This window comes from Tachyglossus aculeatus, chromosome 1 (assembly GCF_015852505.1).
Source record: "Tachyglossus aculeatus isolate mTacAcu1 chromosome 1, mTacAcu1.pri, whole genome shotgun sequence".
Taxonomy (NCBI): Eukaryota; Metazoa; Chordata; class Mammalia; order Monotremata; family Tachyglossidae; genus Tachyglossus; species Tachyglossus aculeatus.
In genome coordinates, this window is record NC_052066.1 from 123,255,765 (window position 1) to 123,278,802 (window position 23,038).

Sequence of the window (23,038 nt, forward strand, 5' to 3'; positions counted from 1 at the left end):
TAAGGTCAGTTTTCTTAGACATACACTTCTAATTTTGAGTATTTTCAGGGTTAGGCAAGTTTGGGAGGTAGGAGGAAAAGGTGATGATGAAGGCTTCATCAGCAGATTCCCTAGCTCTTTGCTTGTTTTCTTTAATTGTGGGGGTATAAATAGCTTTTCACCTCTGCAGTGTCTACTTTTGCCCCTTCCTCCCTCTGTTCTGCATGGATCCTCCCTCCCTTCCCAGGATTTATTTTAGAGTTCCAAGTGCTGAGCGCAGGGATCCAGAGGGTACGTAAGGAACCAGAGGAATTTCTGAGGGAGGGAGGGAAAGAAATTAGATGCCATTGGGAGGATAAAATTGATGTCAGCTTCCCTCCTTTCCCTGCATGTGCACCTTCCACTTCAGCATTCTACTACTAAATGTAAGAAATGGACCGTTGTATGCAGTATTTAATGAATACTTACAATGAGCAGAGTACTGTACTAAATGCTTGGGAGGGTACAATGGGATTAGTAGATGTAATCCCTGTCCTCAGAGATTTTACAGTCTAGCATAGGGGGGCAGACACTAAAATAAACCATAGATTAATGGAAGTGCTAGAATATGTAAATTGTATATATAAGCAGTATGGGAGGCTGAGAGTGCTTCTGTCATATTTTATTGAGCACTTTTTTAATGGTATTTAAATGCTTACTATTTTCCAGGCACTTGTTCTAAGCACTGGGATAAATACAAACTAATCAGGTTGCACTTTCTCCACATGGGGCTCATGGTCTTAATCCCCATTTTACAGGTGAGGCACAAAGAAATTAAATGACTTGCCCAAAATCACAGCAGACAAGTGGCAGAACCGGGATTAGAGCCCAGGCAGGAAATGAGCCTGTTTACTATTATATTGTACTCTCCCAAGTGCTTAGTACAGTGCTTGGCACACAGTAAGCCCTCGATAAATATGACTGAATGAACCCATGTCCTTCTGAGTCCCCAGCCCATGCTTTATCCAATAGACTAATGCCACTTCTTCAGAGCACTGAACTAAGCTGTTGGGAGAGTGTAATAGTTTTTAATCCCTGATCCCTGCCCTCAGTTGGTTTTCGGTCTAGGAGGGGAGAGTTGCTAAAATGTTACAGGTAGGACAAAGCAACCTAGGTGGTAGGGGCATAAGGAGAGGGCGACAACTCAAGGTTTTAGGTGACTACAAGTGCAGAGGTGGCAGTGAGGGGCAGGGGAAATAGTGACTAGAAAAGCTTATCTAACCTCGATGACTGCTTCATCATTCCTGGACTCACTGTATAATTTGTCTTTTCTCTCTATCAATTAGTAAAATGGAGTTAAAGGATTGTCAACAATCATCACATTTAATTTAAACTGCTAAAACAAGATTCATAGAAGAATGAATTTGGTATATTTGTAGTCACAAATAAGAATCTTTTAAAATATTTTAAAATGTGATATTCACAATAAACATTACAATTTATGATGCCTATGTTTACCAAACTAGCTCTCTTCCCCTTTTCAAAGCCCTACTGAGAGCTCACTTCCTCCAGGAGACCTTCCCAGACTGAGCCCCCCTTTTCCTCTGCTCTACCCCCTTCCCACAGCACTTGTGTATATTTGTACATATTTATTACTCTTTTATTAATATGTATTTATAATTCTGCTTATCTATTATGATGGTATTGATGCCTCTCTACTTGTTTTGTTTTGTTGTCTGTCTCCCCCTTCTAGGCTGTGAGCCCATTGTTGGGTAGGGATTGTCTCTATCTGTTGCTGAATTGTACTTTCCAAGCACTTAGTAAAGTGCTCTGCACAAAGTAAGCGCTCAATAAATATGATTGAATGAATGAATGAAGGTATCTTACACACTGGAGTGATGCTAGAGGAAGATGAAATTCCCATTGAAGTCTCATGCTACGGATTAAAAGCAGTTTTTCGTTCTTTTAAGATTAAGGCCTTCGTCTTGTGGCTGACATTTTCTCTGTGTTGTATAGATGTAGTAATAACTGAATGTGAACTGATTTTTGTGACCTAGAATTAGATTCAAGGTTTGAATTTTCTGTTTTCTACAGAGTGAACCTCTTCAAGGCCATTACGATTTTATGTGTCATGAGGCCAACAGCAAGAGCAGGCTTCCCTTAAAATATTGTTTATAATTGTGGTATTTAAGTTGCTACTATATGCCAAGCACTGCACTAAACATTTGGGTAGATACAGGATAATTAGGTCCCACTTAGGGCTCGCAGTCTAAGTAGCAGGGGGAACAGATGTTGAATCCCCATTTAGCAGGTGAGGGAACTGAGTCACAGGAAAGTTAAGTGATTTGTCCAAGACTGTACCACAGACAGGTGGCAAGCTTGGCTGGAATTAGAACCCAGGTCTTCTGATTCCCGGGCTCATGCTCTTTCCACTAGGCTATGATGCTTTCAATTATACTGTCTAGTTTTTCATGTTTATTTTATTAAACATACACAGACATTTTGGGAATTGGAAGAAAAACTGACGGATTTAAAACAAAAACTTCTCTACCTTCATTTACCTATTCCCACCACTGAAATCAGTGTCATTGTTGCACTGTAAGTGCAGAAGATGGCTCCCACCACTTTCTCACGTCCATTCTTCTCTCAGTACTGACCTTTTTCCTTTTTGTTCCTCAGTTACTTTGGCTAGTACGTTTTTAGATTTTAGCTGACCTTTTTAATGGTATAGGTATGTTATAAATGCCGAATAGCTAGAACATTAGCAACTTTTTAGATAACTCTCTTTTTCTCTTTCTTTCTCTCTCTCTCTCTCTCTATATATATATATATGTGTGTGTGTGCATATATTCAATCAATCAATTGTATTTATTGAGTGCTTACTGTGTGCAGAGCACTGTACTAAGCGCTTGGGAAGTACAAGTTGGCAACATATAAAGTCCCTACCCAACAGTGGGCTCACAGTCTAGAAGGGGGAGACATTCACACATACAGATTTAATAGCTATACCTAAATGTGGATATACATAGCTATATATCCGAATGCACACACACGTAGCATTTTGTAAATTGACTTTTATCATGCTGGCTAAGTTGCTCAGCATTTTGTAGAGATGACCTTGCATTTGACTTTCACGGAGGTATCTAACTTGTGCCTTACAAAGACTTTAAAAAAAAAACACATGCATAATGGTACTGAAGTTCTGTAATGTTGCTGTTATGAAGTCTTTCATATCATGAATTCAATCAACTAAGATCTTTTTGTCCTTCATTTTTCTTTTAGAGAATTGTCCATCGTAGTAATACAGTTCTAGAAGAAAGACTAATTTCCCAGATTTGTGTCAAGGTAAGATTACATTGAAATCTTTTCTTTGCTGTCACTGAGTTATTTGTTCATGCCTGCCTATGAAGTTAGTTACCATAAACAGCAACTTGTTCCCTTTTTTCTATTTTTTGCATAGCATTTAAAGGAGGTAAAATTCCCAAACAACCATTGGACCCTTCACCTTAAGAAAAGTATGTGAGAGTTTCCATATGTAAACAGTTCCTGTGACATTCTTCCTGCCTACCAATGCAGATGGGTTGGGGAGTTATTTACTAAATTAAAGAGTACCTAGTCTGTAACTTTTATGTGAAGTGGGCACTATGGTGAGAACTTCATGAAGCTTGTAGCAGTGCTTTTGCTAAGTAGATTGACTTACCCTCTCTAGTCTCGAGTGGTACGTGGATGCCAAGTGCTAGGAATTCCTGGAATGTAGAATTGCACAGCACTGATAAAGTTTGCTTTGTTCGCTTATGTGACTTGACCCATTGAGAAAAGTGGTTTCCTAGGATGTTTAATATCTTAAAGTCAGTCCTTAATAAAGTGAAAGGCCACAGCATAATTCAGCTTTTCATTTTTACCTGCTGCCTAAAAGATTAATTTTCCTATCTCTGGAATGAAAAAATAGCCCAGTGTTTTGAATTTGTGATTTATGGAGCTCTTCATATTTATCAGTCAATAAAAATGCCACTTATTTCTTGCCAATAACCTTTCCAGTAACCAAAGTGACTGGTTAATTTCTTTTAAAAATCTGACACACCGTTCGTCCTACATCAACTTCAGTTAATCGGTCTTGGCCTGGTTTTGAGTTACTTCAGGAAAATAGGCACTACTAGTGTTACGTCTTCATTGTTCCTCATTTATTTTCATTAGAGAATGGGAGTGGATTCAGAATACACAAATTGAAGTTAATGGGTGTCACTGTGCTGTGGGTGGTGGATTTTATGTTTTTCCAATGGAAAATGTTGATCTGTAAAATGCTATGAAGTACTAAGCTAGTTTTTCTTTTCCCACCAATTAATGCTGGACGTTTCTTATTCGTAAAAGAGCCAAGATTCATGTTTTCTGCACTTCTTTATAGACTAGAATTTAGATCCAAAGTGGATACTTTCACATGGAAAACTGTTTCTTGGAGCCGTTTATTTTTTCTGTTCTTGAGTATATTATTTTTGGACTGGGGCTTTTTCTTTATGATATGTGAAAATTATTTTGAAGCTGCTTTTAGCAGTAACCCTGGGCCCAAAATAGGTTTTTTTAATGTTTAGTTACTTTTGCCTGTAGAAGTTAACTCTCTTATGTAATTAGTACTGTGTTCTTAATACCAAAGGTCTTGACATCTTCCAATTATTTCTCAACTCTGAAACAGGACTATTTTTAGTGCTTATATTTTGCCATGAATCTATGTAGTCTGTAAACTATCCAACATCTGGAGGATGTCTCTTGATAGCTAAATAACCTCTTCTCCCTCTCTAGTCTGTAAGCTCCTTGTGGGGCAGGATTGTGCCTGCCAACTATATTATATTTTTTCAAGCATTTAGTGTAGTGTTCCGCACATAATAAATGCCGTTGATTGACTTTGGGGGGCGATTTTTTCAATAGGGGCCTTTGTTACCATACCAATCAGAGCACAGGAAATCAGTGTACCGATAACTAAACTGAAATGACAAAGAAGAGAATGGTAAAATCCTTCATAAAGCAACCTGCCTGAGACCGTATGTAAGTTAACACCTAAAGAATGGATATTGGCACTGACAGTGAGCGACTGTAAACATCCTCGACTGGAAGCTGTGAAGCAGCAGATGGGGCTTTCAGTCGGATGTTTGCAGCTGCTTACTGCCTTAGACTTCAAGAAGTGTTAATATAGTTGTTTTTAATGTGTACGCACAAAAACCTAGACACTGAGGTTTCTATTCATTTGCCACCTAGCTGATGGAGGCAAAAATATTTTGGACAAACCACACCGGTCTACAGCCATTTTTTCATACTTTGTAGAAAAATCACAGTTGAAGCAATCGCGTAGCGTGTGAGCTGAATGAAATGGTGTTCTGGAGTACCTGAAGTTTATCTTATTCCTGTCTTCATAAAACGTGTTCTAGGTTAGTAATTCATTTCTGGGCCTGTGGTCTATAAAACCAAAGAGAGTTATTCATTAGCAAAGATTGAGTTTGTACTCTGTGAGAGTGAATTGTTCACTAAAGTCAAGTAATACCTCCCAAAGATATCAAACTCAGCCACGTGGCAAACTGAGAAGGGAGAGGAGAAAAGGATCATTTACTTTCAAATATGTGCTTACATATGCACCAGTTATTATTTCCATAAATACACATATGCCTATCTCCTTGCAGGCAGGGATTGTATCTGTCAACTGTATTGAATTGTCCCAAGTGTTTAGAACAGTGCTCTGCACACAGCAGATACAATCGATTGATGTGTTAGTCAAACAGCTTTCGTTTGACAATCATCAACTAATACTCCCTCTCTAATGAATCTGTGTGTTTGGGGCTCAGTGGTTAGTTCTCGCATAGATGCATCTCCATTGATGAAACAATAGAAGCCTCTTAAAACAGATGAGGATAGCAATCTTAATATACTGAAAATATGGTAGTTGATTTTTGAGGTCTAGAAAATCTCAGCTGCACATGATTTTTCAATTTGTTTCGCTTTTTGTAGTCTGCGGAAAGTCTTATAATTTCTGAGCAGTTTGCTTTGTGCCACACATCGGTGCCCTGTATATATGTATATATGTTTGTACATATTTATTACTCTATTTTACTTGTACATATCTATCCTATTTATTTTATTTTGTTAGTATGGTTTTGTTCTCTGTCTCCCCCTTTTAGACTGTGAGCCCACTGTTAGGTAGGGACTGTCTCTATATGTTGCCAATTTGTACTTCCCAAGCGCTTAGTACAGTGCTCTGCACATAGTAAGCGCTCAATAAATACGATTGATGATGATGATGATGCCATTGATTAGGGATAAAAAGTAGATTATGCATTTTATTTGTATCTACGTATGCCAAGTACTCACTTTTAGTGCTAGGATAAGAAAAAGGCAGAGATTTTTGGAGAAGCTAGAACTAAGAGCTAACAGGCCAGAACTGGTTTTATGGCCCCTAACTGGAAACTGTCAGGTTTACCAGTAGAGGCCTGAGGGGGAGTGATTGGCAGTCCGGTTCCAATAGCTGTGAGGAAAATTACCCCATGAAATTGGCACCTATAGCTGTATCTATAATAATATTTGATATATCTATCAAGCTGTGACGACGGAGTCTCGTGGAAATTACATACAAGCTCAAGGCCATCCTGAAGTCACTGGGACTTGTAGTGCCGATGGGCTACGCAGAACCCCTCACCCTCTTTCGGCCTTGCTAAGCACGTTCCCACCTGGGCAGTGGCAGCTACAGTGCACGAGAAGTTGGGCGAGTGTCCAGCACACTGTAAAGCGCATACGTTAATTTTATGTACCAAACCCATGAATGTCCAGAGTGATAGCAGCAGAGTGCCAAAGTGTCCATAGTGGAGTGATTTATCACGTTCCCTTTCCGTGCGACATGTCCTCGGTTACTTAGACTGTAAAACCCATGTGGGACAGGGACTGTGTCCACCTGATTGTCTTGTAATCTACTCTTGAGCTTAGAACAGTGCTTGGCGCATAGTAAGCGCTTAACAAGTACCATTAAAACAAATGGAACTGTACAGGGCACCCCGCCTTAGTAGCCATTATGGTCTTTGCTGCCCACGACTACCAGGTGCTTCTTTCAGGATTGCCTTTTGTTTCCTTGGTCATAAACCTTCATTACCAAAGGCACAGCCCTAGTAAACTTTCCCGTGTTACCAGCTGTCGACCTACAGGAGTTTGCTTTCAATCGTGAAGGGCAAAGAAATCAAGCAGAAATGGAAAAAAATATTAATCTGAACATTTGCATAAAGTAATCTATTAAGGAATTCAACTAATCATCCCTAGAGCTAATCCTTCAAAGTAGCAGAGTTAGTAGTTCGGCTATCCCATCAGAGCGGGTTGGGGGACTTTCACTATGTCGTGCCGTTTGGTAGGACCTATTAAACAGTCTGGTTTTTTAATATGAAATTTGAATTTCCTTTGGCACAAGGTTGTCAGATACGTCCTGTGAAACCATGTTTTCAGGGAGACTTATGGATTTAGGAAAGTGCTCCTTCTTTACCACACCCTCCCACACCCTTCACACTCTTCCTTTTCATCTTCATTCCCTGTGTTTCTCCCTCCTCCTGGCTCCCTAACCTTCTTCCTTCAAGCGCATCTGTTCTTCTCTTTTCCTAATTCAGTTTTTCTCTCACTGTCTCTTTTGTGCGCACACACACACACACACACACACACACACACACTCTCTCTCTCTCTCTCTCTCTCTCTCTCTCTCTCTCGGAAAACTCTGCTTATCACACAAAATATTCCTAGTGTGAATTAGCTACACAGGACATTTGCATAAATTTACCTGCACAGGATAGAGTCTTCTTATAGTCTTCTTGGGCCACTTATGAGCATGGCCCTGGGAGTTAGAAGGACCTGGGTTCTAATTCTGACTCCATCACTTGCCTGCTATGTTTTCTTAGACAACTCACTTGATTTCTCTGTGCCTCAGTTGCTTCTTCTGTAAAATGGCACTTAAGACTGCAAGCTCCGTGTGAGACAGGGACTTAGCTTATTTCTTTCTCTGTGCTTAGTGCAGTGCCTGGCACATAGTAAAAGCTTAATAAATACTATTAAGAAGCAAAAAAAAAAACCTAACCTGGGAAAGTTTATCTCTTCCTATTACCCACCATGCTCCTTCTTCTTTTCCTTCTTTCTCCTCCTCTTTCTGTTCTAAGTGCTGGGGTAAATACATGCCAATCTGGTTGAACACAGACCGTGTCCCACATTGGGCTCACAGTTTAAACATGAGGAAGAACAGGTATTTAATCCCCATTTTACAGTTCATTCATTCATTCATTGTCGTATTTATTGAGCACTTACTGTGTGCTGAGCACTCTACTAAACACTTGGGAAGTACAAGCTGGCAACATATTGAGACGGTCCCTAACCCAGCAGCGGGCTCACAGTCCAGAAGGGGGAGAGAGACAACAAAACAAAACACATTAACAAAATAAAATAGAATAAATATGTACAAGTAAAATAAAGAAATAGAGTAGTAAATATGTACAAACATATATACAGGTACTGTGGGGAGGGGAAGGAGGTAAGGCGGGAGGATGGGGGGCGGGGAGAGGAAGGAGGGGGCTCAGTTGAGGGAACTGAAGCCCAGAGAAGTTGTGATTTGCCCAAGGTCACATAGCAAGCAATTGATCAATCAATCAATCGTATTTATTGAGCACTTACTGTGTGCAGAGCACTGTACTAAGCACTTGGGAAGTACAAGTTGGCAACATACAGAGACAGTCCCTACCCAACAGTGGGCTCACAGTCTAAAACGGGGAGACAGAGAACAAAACCAAACATACTAACAAAATAAAATAGAATAGATATGTACAAGTAAAATAAATAAATAGAGTAATAAATATGTACAAACAGTAGAGCCCAGGTCCTCTGACTGCCAAGCTCTTCTTGCTCTTTGCACTAGGTTATGCTGCTTCTCATACACTCTGTTCTGCAAATCAAATCCTAAACTTCCTAATATCCTAATCCCTAGTATCTTCACAGCCTTGTAAAACACCTGAGAATAGGGATCATGTCTTTGCTTCCACTGTACTTCTCTAAGCATTTAGTACAGTGCCCACAGTAGGTGCTCAATCAGTGCCTTTGCTTTAATAGTTCTAGTTCGGGGATTGTGTAGGTATTGGAAAGTGATAAAGGCCTGCATCTGGTGGAACTGTTAATTATTTGCTACTTTAATTATCCGTGAACATTGCTACTCACCATAGAATTGGGTAACTGATATTCTGCACTCTGTTCACCTACAAGGCAGTTTACATTCCTGGTGCCCTGCATTAGAGAAAACTCGGGCTGTAGTATGTGATCCTCGACTGGTAATAATAATAATAATAATGAAATTTATTAAGCGCTTACTATGTGCAAAGCACTGTTCTAAGCGCTGGGGAGGTTACAAGGTGATCAGGTTGTCCCACGGGGGGCTCACAGTCTTCATCCCCATTTTACAGATGAGGGAACTGAGGCACAGAGAAGTGAAGTGACTTGCCCAAAGTCACACAGCTGACAAGTGGCGGAGTCGGGATTTGAACCCATGACCTCTGACTCCAAAGCCCAAGCTCTTTCCACTGAACCACGCTGCTTCTCTTTGGTACTGGACATAACCCTGGTTTAGACATCACAGTTGTGCTCTATTCAGATAATCATTCTCTGTTGGAAGAAAGCTCCCCAGCAGCATTCTATCCAAAATTTAAAACCTGCATTTTATTTATGGTATTTGATCAGTACTTACTATGCTCCTTACTAGAGAAGCAGCGTGGCTCAGTGGAAAGAGCATGGGCTTGGGAGTCAGAGGTCATGGGTTCAAATCCCGACTCCACCGCTTGTCAGCGGTGTGACTTCGGGCAAGTCACTTAACTTCTCTGTGCCTGTTAGCTCATCTGTAAAATGGGGATTAAGACTGTGAGCCCCACGTGGGACAATCTGATCATTTTGTATCCTCCCCAGCGCTTAGAACAGTGCTTTGCACTAAGTGCTTAACAAATACCAAAATTATTATTATTATCATTATTATTTTTATTATTATTATGTGACAGGCATTGTACTAAGCGCTGGGGTAGACACAAGCTAATGAGGTTAGACATAGCCCTGGTCCCACATGAGGCTCACAGTCTTAATCTCAATTTTACAGATGATGTAACTGAGGCACAGTCACACAGCAGACATGTGGCAGAGCCATTATCGAAGAATTGTGCATATTAAGCCAAAAAATGGTCTTTTGCCTGTCAATAGTAAGATTGACGATGCTGCTTCAGGATATTATACTATCTTTCTCAATAATATCTAAACCTTTGTTTAAATTTAAATGGTAATTTCCAGCCAAGCCCAACTGAGACCTGGATGGCTGACCATCTTTTTCCTCATCATTTGCACTTTATTAAAAACATTTCAACCGTACTACAAATTTTACACCTCTACACTTATACAGGTGCAGGGTCTTTCATAATAAACTTGTGTGATAGATGGAATTAACATTTCTACATGAGCTAGAAATGCTGCATTGTTTGTAGCCCATCCAGTCCGAGGATTTTGCTTTTTGCTGTGATGCTGCAAATGATTTCATCATCATTCAGGCAGCATAAATTATAAGGCTAGTAAAACATCACAGTTTGTATTCATAATTGTGAAACTTCCAAGGTGTATTTCGTACTGGGTTTAGGTCTAGTACTCTTTCACGTTTAAAGCTGTTTTTTTACAAGGGAAGGAAATGTCAGCAGGCAAGCCAGGTAAATATTGTCATGTCACCATTACCCAATTTATAATGCTTTAAGATGTTATTTCAGCACATACTAAACATGTTACGAGCATTGAACATTTTGGGTGTAATTTGTGGTTCTACAGAACAGTCGGTATTTTTCTGGAAGGGAGACCTTTAGAGGAAATGTGGGTAGTGCTGGAAGGGGTGGTGAGATGATTCATTAAATGGCAGTGAGTTGTTTTTTTATCTCTCTTAAAAATTGTGTTGAACCAATGCTTCATCTTGTCATGTTGTTTTCCACTGTTAAATGTCTGCCAGATAATAATAATAATAATCATGGTATTTGTTAAGTGCTTACTATGTTCCAAGCACTGTTCTAGGTGCTAGGGTAGATGCAAGGTAATCAGGTTGTCCCATGTGGGGTTCACAGTCTTGATCCCCATTTTACAGATGATGTTACTGAGGCACAGAGAAGGTGTGACTTGCCTGAAGTCACACAGCTCAGTGGCAAAGGGAGATTAGAACCCACGACCTCTGACTCCCAAGCCCATTCTCTTTTAACTAAGATCTGTCCAACAGGCCTGAGAGAGAGTGATGTTTGCAATTATACAAGTTGACATTAAGATCAGACTATATACAGTTTTCTTTTGGAATTCCTTATTTCGCTATTTCTTTTGGGGCTAAAAGTTTCCAAATCTTGTCTTTGCCAAAAGGTGAATAGCATATGTTGATGTAAAATCTGTTCAGCTTTCTAGGTCACAAGAATAGCAGACAGCTAATTAATTTTTCCAGAGTTTTTACAAGTGTCTTGTAGATTAATTTTGGTAAGCAGTAGTCACTATCTAAACTAGAAATAGGAATTGTTAAAAATGTGCACATTACCATTTCAGACAAGTTATCTGTGGTATTCCAGAGATAGGCCAGCATTTGCAAGTGTGGAACAAATTGAGCATTTACTATTTTTACTCTCTAGTCCTGCCTTTTAGAAATTACAATTGAAGGAACAGTGATTAGCATGTTTTCATTCAACTAACTTATGTAGTTTTATATTTTAAAGTATTGATGTAATAGGAATCAATTCTTCAAGTGCTTTGCATGGACCACAGTTTCACAATATGATACATGTCACATATTCAAGTCAGACAAACAAGGTGAAGTTACCTTGTGATGGTTGAAATCTGCCTTTCCTAATTTTGAACATCCAATTGTAACGTTAATGGTGTCTTCTTTGTGAACGGAGCAAACATTTTAATGCAGATTAACCCAAATGACCTAGAGGTCCATTTAAGTCCAATATATTCAGTTCAAAATGTCCCTAAAGGTTCCAGTGTTCCCTGTTAATGGAATCTCGGTCATGTATATCTGACAAAATGAGTCACTGTGCTGTACCCTAAATTTCTCGCTTATTTTTTTTCAGATGACAATGAAGTCAAAACTTGCTTCCTTTTGCAGGTCCTGGTTAATCACTTTATGCTGAGTTGTTCCTTTTAGCTTTGACCAGGAGAAGGAACCCTCCGGATTGTCAAACCACAGCCTTATACCAATAGTACTTTAATGAGAAAGAGTAAAGCATTTGTTCCTCTCCAACTGTAATACACTTTTATCCTGGGCAAAAAGCAGTTCTCAGTATTGATTACAGTGGCACCATCCATCATCAATAATATTCCAGTACCGGCTTTCCACAGCTTCCTGTCCTGGAGTCCTGGGGATGATTTATAGTGATGACAGGGTCCTGACTCTAAGATGCCTGGAATCTTGAAAAAAACAACAAAACTTTTTTTGATTGAAGAGACTAAAGAAATAAGTGCAACATTAAACTACTTTGGAAATGTGTTACGCTGTAAACTCTGTGGAAGAGATCGTGCTTTTTTACTTCAGTTTTGCTTTAGCACCAAAATCCAATGATCTCCATTTGTTGGACTCTTGATGAATACTTTAGTTACTGATAATGATACTCATTTCACTTGCCGTCTTCCTTTGTTTCATTATACGAGAATCTCAAGTTCAAGTATTTCTCAGGTTTAATTAACATTTAGTATTGTGGCAGTGAGAGTTTTTTTAAGAATCAAATGGGAAAAGGACTTTAGTGTTAACTCCTAACATTTGTTTTAATATAAATAGCCCATTCATTATTATTTTTACATTTTGGTGGGAGTTTTTTAATTTTTCCTCTAAGATGTTAATAATAATGGCGTTTGTTAAGCGCTCACTATGTGCAAAGCACCATTCTAAGCGCTGGGGAGGATACAAGGTGATCAGGTTGTTCCACGTGGGGCTCACAGTCTTAATCCCCATTTTACAGGTGAGGTAACTGAGGCACAGAAAAGTCACTTCTAGACTGTGAGCCCGCTGTTGGGTAGGGACTGTCTCTATGTGTTGCCGACTTGTACTTCCCAAGGGCTTAGTACAGTGCTCTGCACACAGTAAGCGCTCAATAAATATGATTGATTGATTAAGTGACTTGCCCAAAGTCACACAGCTGACAAGTGGCGGAGCCAGGATTAGAACCCATGACCTCTGACTCCCAAGCCTGGGTTCTTTCCACTGAGCCGCGCTGCATCCATGCACAGAACCATAGACAATCATATAGAAAAGGATTTTTACATTCCAGTTGATTTATGGATTTTCCGTTTAAAAAAACGCTGTTATAGCATGGCATCTTTATACATTTTGTCACTTTCCTGGTATATTCCCATTTTAGCAAATCAATTTCAATCAGATGCTGAAATCTGGTCTTGTTGGATCTCCCACTTCTCCCCAGCAGACCAACACTCTGTTTTTCCTTCTTCTTCTAGGTTTTCTGGGTGAGTTGGAATGGAAGCGGTATGCTGCATGCCGCGGGTGTGGTAATGATACAAAAGTTGCACAAGGAAGCAGTCGGGTGGCTTCAGATAGTAAGCAAGGAAAGCCATTGCCTCAAGCCTGACTAAACCCACATTTTCCCCCTCCACCCTCCCTTCAGTCATCTAAGCACTTGGCTCTATAGACCGCAAGCTCGTTTTGGGCAAGGAACAGAGAATTCCTGCTTTTCCCAGGTTCTCTAGCATTTTCCCCCCCTTCCCTATTTTCCCCCAAATCCTTAGTCCTGAGCACATCACTGTAATGCCGAAATAGCTGAGATCTGTTATCGGGCCTGCGTTATTGTGTACCCAGTGCTTGTTTCTAAATCCTGCTGTCAACAAAGTTAGAGTAAATTAAAGGATAACTTAACAATCCACACGGTATTAGGAATCCACAAAACAGATCTAGGCGATTTTTATTTATTAGTGTAATTTAACAAAAATGGAATAGTTTATTTTGCATAGAAAGCGATCTAAATCGACCATTGGCGCATCTATAACGTATAAGGCTTACGACTCATGTTCGTATTGTTTTCAGCTAATTGTGGTTTAAAGCAGACTGCACATCTCGGGCACGTAAAATAGTTCCTGACTGGCGATTGAGTGTTTTTCCCAGTGAGTAAGGGTCATAAACCGGCCTTTGAGGCCGGTTTTAGCAGCTCCAGAGTCCAGGGTAGCAGCACTCCCTGCTTCTATAACCCTACGGTGACCCCCCAAAAAAATGTTTAAATTTGACAGTACCACTGGGATTAACCTGACTTTTCTGATTCTAGAAACTTTTTATTTCATTTTATTTTTGGCGACCTCAGACGATGGGGCATTTTAAGCCTTTCTGCAAAATGTCGGTGGTTGCTTTAAGGACTTAATACAAACTGGATCCTTCATGTGCCCCATTCTGTGTATTTTTCTAAAAGGCAGATGGAGGTATTTTTTTCTGTATAGTCATTTCTAGAAGACTTTCTATAAGGTGCCCACTGACGGCACTCAAAAGCACACCTGGAGCGATTCATAGGTCGTTATATGTATTATGCTAGGACTGCAGCACAACAAAAAATATATGCCACAAAGTGGCACTACTCCAAGTTGACCCAAACCCTGAATGTTTCTCTGTCTCTGTGAATCTCCCTCCATGGTCCAAGGCCTTCACATTCCCCTCTTGGATCTTCTTGAACGCATGCATCAGATCCAAGCCATGGGACTCCGTGACGGCAGTCACAGCATAGGGAGACTGGGGGCTTAAAACAAAAATACGGGACGTAAAATTATCCATTCGTGTATCTAAACCTGCCAGGGGAAAGAGCAGCTGAACACCAGACTATCTGGTATAAAAACGATGCCTGGCCACCCTAGCGGTCCATCTTCTAAGCCATAAAATTGATATATTTAAATGGTATACACAGTAGTTTTTAGCAAAAAAAAAAAGCAGCTATCCCTCAGGGGACTCACAATCTAAAAATAGAAAGAGGGGAGGGGACTGGGGACAAGTACAAGCATGAGAAATTAAACAAAGCACTAAGCAGCATAAAGACAAAAATCATTATGGTATTCCGGCTAGACGAGCAGAGATTCCGACACCTTGCAGTTCCAAGTCCACGGTCACGACTGCAGCCACGGTGACGGCTGCAGCTGCCACGTTTTTCCAAGGTTTTATGGAAAGGCTGATTGTCTCTGGCCCACTGGGAAGGTGGAAGGGAGGTGGGAATGGAGGCTCCTTGGGGTTGCAAAGGAAAGCCGCTGCAGCTTCCCAGCATGACACCGTGGCAGTGTGATAAAAGCAGTGTGGCTCAGTGGAAAGAGCAAGGGCTTTGGAGTCAGAGGTCAAGGGTTCAAGTCCCAGCTCTGCCACTTGTCAGCTGTGTGACTTTGGGCAAGTCACTTCTCTGGGCCTCAGTGACCTCATCTGTAAAATGGGGATGAAGACCGTGAGCCCCTCGTGGGACAACCTGATCACCTTGTAACCTCCCCCGCGCTTAGAATAGTGCTTTGCACATAGTAAGTGCTTAATAAATGCCATTATTATTATTATTATTATTATAAAAGAGGATACTGAGGGTCCTGGGAGCAACGATGGGCAGCGGGTACTATCTGGTGGAGAGAGACACAGTGGAATTCCCAGCCATAGCTGCAGTCTTCACGGCCTGTGGTGTACAAGGACACGATGGGAGCTACAATTGGACGGTCAGGTATACGTGGCTGCTCTCCGGAGGAGACGTGAATCTGCCTCATTGAATTACTTGGTAATGGTTCTCTTTGTAAATATGAATAGCCCAAATTTTTAAGACAACTCCATCTGCTTTTTAAATGGCAGTTTTACTGCAGCGTCTCTTATTTTCAGAATGATATAAAATTTTAGAAGGCTGGAGATAATATAGAAATAGGAAAGCACTGAAGAATTGAAACTTCGAAAGGAATGGTTTGACCTTGACTGCCTGGTGACTAACGTGAGCAAGTAAATGAGCACAGAGCCTAACATTAGATTTTTGTAAAGTAAGTTTATAGCTCTGTCATTTCAGCAGTATCCATACCATTATCCAAGCAAATAGCTAGTTCTGCTTTTGGGAAATCTAAGTGCCTTCTTTCTGCCACAACAGGTCAGGCAGAAAATGAGCTAGCTCAAGTAGCGGTCTCTAAAAGAGCCTTTTTAATAGCTGAGAGAGAGAAAGGAAAGTCCTGGACAGATAATTACTGTTTATGATTTGTGCCCTTTTATTCTCAAAGAAGTAGAGGAACAGGTTCTAATCTATGAAGCTAGACATTTTTACAGTAATAAGTGTTCATGTCCTGAATTAATATATTGAACTCCCAAGTATTTCCCGTGGTTGAGGACATTTTTATTTAGGTTATTATAATCCTATCCAGTGATTCAAAACTAGAGGGGTTTGTAGCACCCGGGAATTTTGTGAAATTCAAAAGTGGTAAAAGTGTCCATTTTATATCCTGGTGTTTATCAATGAAAAAAAAACCCGTGGAGAGATACAGTTTTGAAACCCGACTTAAAGGTGGCATAAGAGAAGCAATTCAGTGTACTTCAGAAGTCAGCCAGTATCCCCAGGGAATTATCATAAAAAGCAAGTGGAAAACCTCAAAAAAGCCCAATAAGGTTGTCAGATAAGTTATTCATTTTAGACAGTCAGAATCTTAAATTCTTTGATACCCACATATAAAATTTATGCTAACTTTATCCTTACCTTAAACCTTCATTTGAGAAGGTAGGAAAGAAGTTGGAAAATCATTTCCAGTTCTGCTACATCTTGTCTTTAATTCTTGATCTGTGTTATTTGGAGTTCTGATATTAGTAAATTTCTGCTCTGTATAATTCCTGAAATTGTCATCTGCCTTCCCCTACCTCCGTTCAAATTTTGGCTACCTAATAATATATATGTATAATAATATTATTACCTAATAATAACAGTGGTATTTAAGCACTTTCTGTGTGCATAGCAGTGTATATTAAATGCTGAGGTAGATAAAAAAATAATCAGGCCAAACACAGTCCCAGTCCCACGTGGACCTCAGTCCAAGGGGTGGGAGAAAAGGTATTTAATGCCCATTGTACAGATGAGAAAACTTAAGCATAGTGACTGGCCCAGAGTCACACAAAGGACAAGTGACGGACCTGGCTTTAGAATTTAAGTCCCATGACACCTCGTGCCAAGATCTTTCCAGTGACACATGCTGTTGGATTAGACCCAGCTTTTCCCACCAATGAGTTTGGGTCTCAGAAAGTGATAAGAATCTGTACTCCCAGCCCCCTCATCTGTCTCAGTGGGCCCATGGTTTTATTATTCATAAAGTAGTGTATATTTACATTGCCTCTTTTCCAAATAGGTCCCAGTGCACTAATTGAAGACCTTAAGTCGTCCATCATTATGGTGCTTCCATTTAGGCAGGGAAGTAATGTTGGAGGAGAGGAAAGCGGAATAAATTAACCGGGCCACACACCAAGTCATTGGCAGAGCAGAATGAGACCCAGCAGCTGCTTCAGACATTAATCCAATGGCTCAAATTTTTTCTCTTGGTGGTCTTTGGAGGTGAACTGAATTGAGCAAACCACCATTCACTAGATACTGATGGGTATTTATACAGAATATTGGAATTATATTCTTGTACTCAATCTCTGCACACAAAAGTGTATTGTAGTGATTTTTGTGGCACAAAATAGGTGTAGGGGCTTCAAGCTTTCAGTGTGTGCCATACGCTTCAGAGTTAAGGTTAGTTAAACATAGGTTATAGTAAGGAGAAGAATTGTGATATTTGTGCCAAGCACTCTGCTAAATGCCAGGTTAAATAGAAGATAATTGGTCAGAAATAAGCCCTGACCCACACTGGGCTTTGTGTAAGGCAGAAGGGAGAACAAATAATGAATCCTTATTTTATAGATGAGGGAAACTTAGGCCCAGAGAAATTAAGTGACTTGCCCTTGGTCACATAACAGAGAGGTGGCAGAACTGAGAGTGGAACCCAGGTCCTTTGACTCTCAGGCTCGTGGTCTTTCATTCATTGAGTCATATTTATTGAGTGCTTACTGTGTGCAGAGCACTGTACTAAGCACTTGGAAAGTGCAATTTGGCAACAGGTAGATAATCAATCATTTATTGAGCACCTACTGTGTGCAGAGCACTGTACTAAGCGCTTGGGAAGTACAAGTTGGCAACATATAGAGACAGTCCCTACCCAACAGTGGGCTCACAGTCGGACAGGTAGACCACTATGCTTCTCTAGGTGCCTGTTCCCCCATCCTCCATAGATTCGTTCATTCAAATGTATTTATTGAGCACTTACTGTGTGCAGAGCACTGTACTAAGCTCTTGGGAAAGTATGTTTTATTAACAGATACAATCCCTGCCCAAAACGAGCTCACAGTCTAGATTAATAGAGGACTCTTCTGGAAAATCCTGCACTAAACTATGTTTCCACATGAAAATCACTTGGCGTTCCTGTGTGATTTGGACAACTAGATTTATAAGTATAGCAAGAGAGAACTGAAATGGTACTCCTACCTAAGTAGTATGAGCTGTAATAATACAGCAGCCGTGGGCAGAAGTAGTCGAACTGCCCTTAGGTGTGGATACAACGTTGCTGTAGGTAAAGGGCTTAGCTAAGCTACTTTAAATTAGACATTTCCCCCACTTAAAAATAACAGTTTTACTAAGCTCTAGTATGTTAACACAGTAAAAGCTGTTGATTGGTTGATACAAATTGTTCATGCAAACATCCACACCCTACTGAAGAGGGGCTAAAGGTCCGGTAAAGTAGGGTGAAGAGTTTCAGGAAAGAGTGTCAGGAGGGGGACCGGTCAATCAATCAATCGTATTTATTGTGCGCTCACTGTGTGCAGAGCACTGTACTAAGCGCTTGGGAAGTACAAGTTGGCAACAACTTGTTGGGTCTTTCCCCAATCCATGCCTGCTATGTTTCTGTACCAAAGTTGGGTCTCCAACTTGTCCACTTGCACTGTGCCTCTTAAATCTGCTAGACCAGCTCTCTCTCCCTCCATCACAGTTCTCTGCCCTCCTCCTGCCACCCCTAAGATTGTCTTTATAAAAATGGAACATTCAGGTTGTGTTGAAGTTATTAATTCAGGCTTTGATTAAAAAATGAACGCTTCTGAAATGGAGCATTGAGTGCCATTTTGAAGCTAGGTGTTTTTTAAACTTTCCTAGCAGGTACATTTACTGAAAGTGCTGACTACACAAGTGGATTTGATAGGATTAGTATTTGCTGTGTTTGAAAATTCAGCAGGGTTCCACTTCAGTCATAAATTAACATTTATTGGGCGCCTACTGAGTGACTGTGCCTGTAGTAGGCATTTGGTGTCGGGAAAAATTTTGATCAAATAACTAAAGATAACATGTAACAATTGTAACATTAACATCCTAACTGCTAAGGCAAAAATTGCATTGGGCTCTAGTTGCATTTTTAAAAATTCTGTATATATATAAAAAAACAAACTTCCCGAGCATAAGGCAGACTCCCCTTTTAAAAGGAGATAAAATTCTCATCCAGACATATCTTCTTTTCCTTGAAAGCTGTGTAATACATAAAGGACTCCTGCTGCATCTATAAATAGATTCATGTCTCTCTCTCTCTGGTTTTGTAATGGTGAAGAATCTTTCATTTCAATGTCCTTAATGAGATGGAGCAGCTGCTAAATAAATTTTGTATTCCATTCAACTAGACACCTAAGTCTCAGGCTCCATTCAGCTCGGCTGGAAAGGCACAGTTTGCGTGTGTCCTAAGAGCGCTCTTGGGTCCACATAGGGCCCACCCTCTAATATCTCCAGGAACATCTACTAGCCATCATTTTCCAAGTTCTCTCCTTCCTAAACACATATTCAGCCACACAGGCTCATGAGCTAAGTGGCACGTAGCATGGATAGGCTGGAACAATGAGCAAGACAGTATATGGGTGGCTGTCACTAATCAACCATCAGCCTGCCAGCTTCTTTTTTTGTGTGTGTGGTATTTAAGTGATTACTGTGTGTCAAGTGTCAAACACTGTTCTAAGATCTGGGATAGGTACAAGTCAATTAGGTTGGACACAGTATCTGTCCCGCAAGGGCTCATAGTCTAAGAGGGAGAGCACAATTGTAGATTTGAATATGACACCTTAAAATCTAATGCTCTGATTTTAATGGGAAGACATTGGTTCTTTCTTTATGGAAAAAGCAAAAATGTCATTAAATTTATCCTGCAAAATTTTCAACTTCTCTTCAGTTATTAAAACTTCTTTAGGGATTGATTACGAAGAGGCCATGTGGATATTAGGATTCTTACTGAGCAAATCACTTCAGGAAACCAGTTGTCCAGTCTGGTATTAAAATATGCTTTCAGGCATCAGAAAAATTCTTCCAATTCAATAGGCTATGAGGATCATTGAAAGTCTTTGAATCAGCCATTAGAGAACTCCTGAGTTTTTCGCTTCTTTACACAAGCTGCAGAGTGCTGCTTGCGGAAATCCAGATATCAGCCAACCTTGTCCATCATGAATTCATCCTTCTCTGTTTTAACTCTGACCTCTTCTTCACTCAGCAACATGATTTCTCCATCCTTATTGACTCCTATGCTCATTACCCTCACCAGTGATTCAGATGTTCTAACTGCTTCCCTAAACCACCTGTCCCCAGCCCCCATCTCTTGCCCCTGATTGACCTTGTCTTGTCTTATGCTTTCGAGTTGTCTCCGACCCTTAGCAACGCCATGGACACATTTCTCCCGGAACGCCACACCTCCATCTGCAGTCGTTCTGATAGTGTATCCATAGAGTTTTCTTGGTAGTAATATGGAAAGGGTTTACCATTGCCTCCTTCCGCGCGGTAAACTTGGGTCTCCGCCTTCGACTTTCTCCCATGCTGCTGCTGCCCGGCACAAGTGAGTGTCTACTTATAGCAGATTGCCTTTCACTTGTTAGCCACTGGCCATGCTAGGAATGGAATGGATATGCCTCTGCTCGACTCTCCCTCCCATAGTCGAAGACTGGTAGAGTACTGGAAACTTTCCAGGTGTGATCCTGGGAGAGGCTAATTGATCTGGCCAGTACTTTGTTGAGAAAATTGAAGCCATCAGGCATGATTGCCCTAAAATGACCTCTGTTTTTCTCCAGTCTTTCCATCCCTTCGGTACCTTTTTCGACTCTCCCATCTACCTCAGCAATATGTCAAGAAGAGATCTCCTGCCTCCTCTCAATTTACCTCTTCTTACATGCACCTCTGACCCCATCCTTGTTAAAACATTTTCCGTCCCCCCACCACCACCAGTGTCAACTGCTCACTCTCCAATGACTTCTTCCCCACATGCTTTCAAATTCGTTCATTCATTCAATCGTATTTATTGAGCACTTACTGTGTGCAGAGCACTGTACTAAGTGCTTGGGAAGTACAAAGCCATGGGAGTACATGTACAAAGTTCATGTACCCCCATCCTAAAAAAAATCCCTCCCATGACCCTACCGTCCCCTCCAGGTATTAGCCCATCTTCCTCCTACCATTCCTTGTCAAACTCCCTGAGCAAGTTGTCTTCACTCACTGTCTCTTCTTCCTCTCCTCCAATTCTCTCCTTGTTCCCCTTCAGTCTGGTTTCTGTCCTCTTCACTCCACCGAAATTGCCCTCACAAAGGTCACCAATGACCTCCTCCTTGCCATTTCCAACGGTCTCTACTGCATTGTAATTTTTCTCAATTTCTCAGATGTCTTCAACACTGTGGACCACCCCGTTCGTCTGGAATCATTATCTAACCTTGGCTTCCCTGTCACAGTACTCTCCTGATCCCATGGCTGCTTATTTTCAGTTTCTTTCACAGGCTCCTCTTTGTCCCACCTTCAACTGTGGGAATCCCTCAAGGTTCAGTTCTGAGTCCCCTTTAATTCTCCATCTACACCTACTTCCTTGGAGAACTCATTCACTCCCATGGTTTCAACTACCATCTCTGTGCAGGTGATTCCCAAAATTACGTCTTCATCCCCGATCTCTCTCCTCCTCTGCAGTCACATATTTTCTCCTTCCCTGAGGACAGTTCTACTTAGATGTCCCGCTGACACCTCCAATTTAACATGTCCAAAACAGAACTCCTCATCTTCCTACCAAAACGCTGTCGTCCCCTAGCCTTTCCCACTACTATAGACAACACCACGATCCTCCCTGTCTCACAAGTCCATAACTTTGACTCTGCCGCTTGCCTGCTGCGTGACATTGGGCACATCACTTATATTCTCATACCCTAGTTTCCTCAACTGTAAAACGGGGATAAAATGCCTGGTCTCTTCCGCCCCAAGTGTGATCAGAGATTGTGTTGTATTCTGATTTTGTTCTACTCTGTGGTAGAAGAATTCTGACAATACTGTGATTTCCCTGTTGAAAACTTTTGCATGGAGGAGTTTCCAGAGGCAGGTTCATATCTGACTTCTGCTTCTTCAGACTTATTGAGGAACCACTCTGATTCTGCAAAGTAGTTCATATGCATTTGCATGTCACGTATATGTACTTCGGAAGAAGAGTTTTTACGGTACAGGATCAATTGTATTTATTGAGTGCTTACTGTGTACAGAGCTCTTGGGAAAGTACTGAATAACACAGTTGGTAGGTACAATTCCCTGCCCGTAAAGAGCTTACAGTCTTGGGGGGAGACATACGTTAAAATAAATACATAAACTATGGATATGTACACATAAGCGCCGTGGGCCTTATTGTGGGGTGAATATCCCATGCTTATAGGGTACAGATCCAATTGCATAGGTGTTGCAGAAGGGAGAGGGAGTAGGGAAATGAGGGTTTAGTTGGGGTTGGACTCTTGGAGGAGTTGTTTGGAAGGCTTTAAAGATGGGGAGAAGGGAGGCCTGCCATGTATGAAGGGGGAGGAAGTTGTAGGCCAGAGGGAGAACCTGGGCAAGAGGTTGTTGGGGAGATAGGATTGAGATAGAGTGTAATGTGGTATAATGTAATTCTGGGGATTATCAATTCTTGGAACATCCCTAAATTTTAGCTGAGTTTTGTGGACAGCCAATTTTAGCATCATTACTATTGAATAGTCCACATTATGAAGGTC

The 23,038-nt window shown here is 40.9% G+C and overlaps 1 long non-coding RNA gene across 1 annotated transcript in view; it reads left to right on the forward strand.

Annotated features, from left to right (window-relative positions):
• LOC119929850 overlaps positions 1 to 23,038 on the forward strand; it is a 53,900-nt gene that overhangs the window by 12,935 nt on the left and 17,927 nt on the right. The window contains exon 2 of the long non-coding RNA XR_005451595.1: positions 3,241 to 3,303. This is a non-coding gene — a long non-coding RNA (uncharacterized LOC119929850). The remainder of the gene's footprint in view (positions 1 to 3,240; positions 3,304 to 23,038) is intronic.